Below are 5,887 nucleotides of genomic sequence, written 5' to 3' on the forward strand. Positions count from 1 at the left end.
AGGCACTATGTCACCAGCTTCTACACAATGCACTAGACTTGATAATCTGAGATAAATAGGGTTGACTAATTCAAACTAGATAGGCATAGAGGTACTACACAACTAGTCTCACCTGTAAATTCTGCCATGTAGCTTGAATAATATGTAGAGGCCTCCCACAGAACAGTTTTCTTAAGTAACTGGAGGTACATTTCTCTGTAAGGACTTTTCCTCTGTTGGAGGTGACATTGTGACTAGAGTAGGAGCTGTCTTAGCTGGCACCTAGGATCTGCTTCCTCAATACAAAAGTACACTGTTTCCCCTCATAGCACAAAATCAATAGATGGCCGCACTTCAGTTGGTGGAATGGTAGGATAGTAGCTGAAGCATGCTATGTAAGGAGAATGCTGCTTTCATATGACAAAGTGGTTTGATAGTGTCTATATTCAAGTCCTGTATGTACAGCCACTTTTCCTTTTGATATCTAAATGCAAGAACAGAGATGTGTAGAAGCCCAGTCTTGGAACAGTAAAACCCAAAGACCTATCAAAAGCAAACTCAACACCGCCTCATAAGGAATTCTTGAAAATTCAAGATGTACAAGACTGTAACAGGAAATTGCTCTTGTAGTCAATAATAAAAAACACATATGTTAAGTTTAGAGCAAGATAATGAAAACTAATCTACACATAGATGCATTGCAATGAAACTGCACACTATTAAAACTAGAGAAAATCTTAAAATCACTCGTGAAAGAGAGAAAAAAATTGCTTACAGAAACATAAAACAAGCAGTCAATAGACTTCTCTTTAACAAAAATGGATTCTGGAAATATTATATGTTAAATAAAATGAAATAATGTCTTTAAATGCTGAGGGAAAAATAATTGTCAAATTAAAATTCTATGCCCAAATAAACAAACTATCAAAAGTGAGGTTGAAAGAAAGTCAGGAATAGACATTCAAAGACTAAGAGTGTTTACTAGTCACAAACTCTGCACTCAAATTTTATCTTTGTTTAGAATTGATAGCATTCCTCTAAAAGCTATAAAAAATGTTTAGTCATATTTAAAAACCAACTTGTATTTAATGTCATACATGATGTAAGGCAGAGATCTAATATTTAATAGATATCTGAGATTTTTAATTTAATTTATAAAGTATAGACATATTCAGAGGGCATTGTACTGCCTAACACAAGTGATAGTTAATTTCTTTCTTATTGAAACTAGATCATTCAGGTTTCCTACACATAAATCATCTTGACACATTATCTTTTTTTTTCCTTTTTTAATTTTGTTTGTTTTACATTCAACATTACGTGTACATTTAGTTTCACTCCCCATTTACCATCTCCAACCCTAACCCAGTCTCCTCCCCTCCCTGCCCAGTAACCATCCCTCCATGCCCCTCATAGTCATGCACTCTCATGTGTCCTGCATTTCCTCCGTGCCAATGTTGCCCCTCCGGTGTCCTGCGGTCAATTGCTCCAAGGGATACATTTCCATAGAGTATGTGGGTGCAGAACTCTGGGTTGAGTGGACTGCATGTACATCTTGTTTACTATTGGGATGAGAGCCAGTCCCTGGGAGTGAATTTTATTCCAGGCCCAGAATGTATCCCAGGACCATAGTATTGGGGGGTCTCACCAGGCTCCATCAGACCAGTACCTCTGGTCGTTATTGAGTTTTTGGATTGTTCCACATTTTTCCTCCCACTCTATCCAGGATCTCCAGATTTGACACTCTCCTGAGTGATTGGTATTGGTAGCCAGGCACCTTCTAGTTCTTCTGGTGTCAAGGGCCATGGCATCCTAGGGCTGATTGTGTTTTTTTTTTTACTCTTTGCTTCTGATGCTGGGAGACCATTAACTGCATCTTAGATGGCCGCTTGAAAGTTTTTAAGACCTAGTCACTATTCATCAATGTAGGATGCGGAACAAGGCTTTTATGTATTTTGTGCCAATTGAATCTGGTGACCCCCAGTACTATAGTCCTGAGACAGTAGATCTATTGGCTCTGTCTCCCACAGTGTCTCGGTGTCTGTGAGGGATTACTCTATGTCTGTCTTCTGTTGCTTCTGTAAGGATTGCAGGTATTTTGTATCATTGGTATCTGCACAAAATTGACACATTACTCTTGAACTGCCTATAGCTGATACCATTAATTGTTATCACATATTAACCCTTGCTATGTGGCAGTCATATTTTAAACACTTTAGTGAACTAGCCCATTTAATCTTTACAATAACACTATAAGTTTGGCATTATTATTATCACCTTTTTACAAAGGGAAAACTGAGGGAGAGAGAAACTAATTAACTAGCTGAAGGTTCCCAGAATTAGGGTTTTAACTACTATGCTGCATTGCTTTTCTGAATGTTTAAACTTTGCACAGAGAAAAAAAGGCATAAAGCTGGTATTCAAAATCTAAAATAAAAACAAGATATTAAAAAATATAACCTCAGTGATGTGAGTCACTCTTATCATCTTAATAGTATAGCCTGTCCTTGTCATCACAGCAATCGGTATATGGACACCACTTTGAGGAAATCCTGTCACAAGGTTCTCTTTGTTTTCTTTTCTGTACCATAAAATCTCAATTGTCAGTGAACTTGTGAGAAGATTTCTTGTTTGAAGAAGCCTTTCCTTTGCATTTTCAGTGAGCTGCTGTGGTTCTGCTTGTCTGGCCACCATGACTGATGTGTTATGTTTTGCATTTAGTCAACAATATGTTTCATTTGCTAAGTGTCAAATCCAGTCACTTAAAAGATCCATTTTTTTTCTCAGCTTGTGGTTGTTTTTCAATCTCTTCTATCAGTTCTTTATTTTAGTTTGCTGTCTATTTAATTTCAGTAATCAGTTATTTAATTAACATATTGTCAGAAGTAGAGTCTTATAATTGGGTGTCTTTTGACTATTAATAAAAGTCAAAAGAAAAAGTTAAAAGCCATGATTTAGTAGTAGAAAAGGTTGTTAAATATACCAGACTAAAAAAATAATAAAATATTATTGAAATTTATTTTATGTTAGGTGTTATGTATATATATTATAAGCTAAAAATAATAAATACATGAAATTACCCTACTGTATTAATTTCCTAGAGTTGTCATAAAAAAAAAAATACTACAAGAGAAAAAAACAGAAATTTATTGTCTCACATTTCTGGAGGCTTATAGTCCAAATTTAAGGTGTTTGCAAGAATATGCTTTCTCAGAAAGGTCTGGGAGCTCTATCTTGTTTCCCTTGCTCCCAGTAGCCCCAGGCATTCCATGGCTTGTAGATGCAGTCATAGTTATGTATTTCCTGTCAGGCTGGAATAGGACACACCCTACTTGATGTGACTTCATGTCACTTTGATTGGTAATATCTTCAAAGACTCTATTCCTAACCAAAGTCATAATCACAGCTACAAGGAAGTAGGAGCTCTGGCTGTTGATTGGTTAAGCCAAAATGTTACTGTTCAGACCTACTCAGTGACTTTATGGGAGAAAGATCTGGCAGTCTGCTTCTGTAAAGAAACCCAATGGGCAATTCCACTCTGTCACATGGGACAGCATGTCTTTTTTTTGGGACACAACACCATCTATAACACCAATAGTTATTTAAAATTTGTCATTTAAGCAAGTGGTAGATATTTTACTTCTTTGAGTTCAGTATAGAGAGATGTCTGTGCAGAGTGTAAGAAATGACTTAACCCAACACTAGTAGCAAAGCACTATGCTTAGCTACAGAGATTTCAAAACAACTGAAACAAGGCTCTGGCCCTCAATGATATACATTTTCATAAGGGAGTTAGACTTTGTGCCCAAAAGTACATTTAAAACTAGAATGTTAAAAGTATTCTAGTATAGGTACAAAACTACAAAAGAGAAAGGTTTCTTACTGGAGTTCACAGGAGAAGATTCCATACACTTTAACTTCTTAAAAAAATTGTGATCACAAGACTCACCTAAAAAGCTTATTAAAATTACAGAATCTGGGTTTTTTCTTACATATTCTAATTTGGGGCACCTGAGGGAGATTTTTTTTTCTCCCCAAAGAAAAATCCCAAGTAACTATTATGTTCACTCAAGTTAGGAAATTACTAACATAGAAGAAAAACTATGTGCTAACCTTGAAAGATGGGCAAGTATTCCAGGAAGCTATTGAGGGGAAAAGCATTTAGGTACAAAAGCCCCTTGAACAAATGAGGCAAAAAATGGCAGAATGGATTCAGGCAATATCCATTCATTCACCCACCTACTTAATCATCAAACAATTCTAAGTAGAGTGAATACAAATATTCAAAGAAATAAGGCACAGAAATTGCCATTTAAGAACACTTTGTGAAGACTGAGAAATAGGTACATAAAGAAATTCTTAGGCAAATTTTACTCAAGTTCATTCACATATAAGAAAGAGCTAAATGATTCCTCAGCTTTGGAGAATGAAGGACTAATTGATCAATAAAGTTTTGTTTATGAACCTTAAAGCAATGTATATATCTTGCTGAGCGTAGGATTTCTAAGCACTGCTAGTAATAGCGAAATGGCAGTTCAAAAAGATGGACTGTTGAGAACACTTAATAGGATAACAATTTAAATATATACATCTCACTACCCCTGCTGCAGACTTTAATAGAAATGACTATTGGAATATAAAAATAGCTGTATATAGGACAAGAGAGAAAAGATAATTTTCAAAGTTGTTGCAGTCATTTCTTACCTTCCTGATGTCTGGGGTTGGGCTAAGAAAGAAAGAATATAATGACAGCTAGCTTTCAGGGAGGAAAAAAATCTTTTTAGAGAACTTATTTGATGAGCATTTAGATTTTGAAAAGAAAATCCAGCCCTGGTTCTGGAATGAGAAAATTAAGACAAAAAGGACAGTTATATAAATGCTGTAGACAGATTTTAGTAATGTGCAATGTGGCCTAGCTACTGGAGGTAGGACTTTATTGTCGGGAGCCCTGGAATAAGAGAGACAGTTTTGTAGTTGTTTATTTGTTTTCTGATGGAAATTTTAATCTCTTGTGTGCTTGTTCATCAGGCTTTTAAAGAGTAGAATTTGTGATGCATGCCTTCACTGCCAGTCAGTCAAGAAAATGCCAGTGTAAAAAAGGAACACCAACTTGCATTTCATTATAGGACATTTCTTTGTCTTCTCCAGCTGCTCTTTGAAATCTTCTGTTCAGTTCTTTTACTTCCTCACTTCTTCCATTCACTTTAGCCACTCTATATTCAAGAGCAAGTTTCAGTGTCTTTTCTTACACCCATTTTAGAAAAATGAAATACAATAACTTTATTTTTGTTTTGATTCCTTAACACAACAACTGTTATTCTCTCACAGTTCTGGAGGCCAGGGGTATAAAATTGAAGTGTTGGTCTGGTTATGGTTATGCTTCTCTATGAGGCACTGTTGTTGTTGTTATGTGCCATTGAGTCGGAATCGACTCATAGTGACCCCTCCTCGGGTTTCCGAGGCAGTATCACTATGGATACAGCAGAAATAGAATTTTCAGTAAAGGCACAACTATCATTAAGTACAAGTTCACATCACATTCACAGTTGATCTCACTATTCTTTTCAGTGGAAATTATCAGGAAATGGAAAGGTATAGTTTGAATCTAGATTCAAGCGGTGGGTCTTGATTGTTGTTGTTGTTGTTGTTGTTTTTGAGTAGCAGGCTGGAAGAGCAAGAGAAAGGGGATAAAAGCCAGGAACCTGGACAGAAGAGCAGTCAGCCCAGGGTTACAGGTGAGGAGAGGCAACTCAGGGACACCCAAAGTAGCAGGCGGGAAGAGCAGGAGAAAGGGGATTAAAAGCCAGGAAGCCAGAGAGAAGAGCAATCAGCCGAAGGGATTAGGTGAGGAGAGGAAACTCAGGCCCTCCCAGAGTAGCAGGCCGGAAGAGCAGGAGAAAGGGGATAA

Source organism: Orycteropus afer, unplaced genomic scaffold (genome assembly GCF_000298275.1).
Source record: "Orycteropus afer afer isolate SDZICR_OR568_19922 unplaced genomic scaffold, OryAfe1.0 scaffold00216, whole genome shotgun sequence".
Lineage (NCBI taxonomy): Eukaryota > Metazoa > Chordata > Mammalia > Tubulidentata > Orycteropodidae > Orycteropus > Orycteropus afer.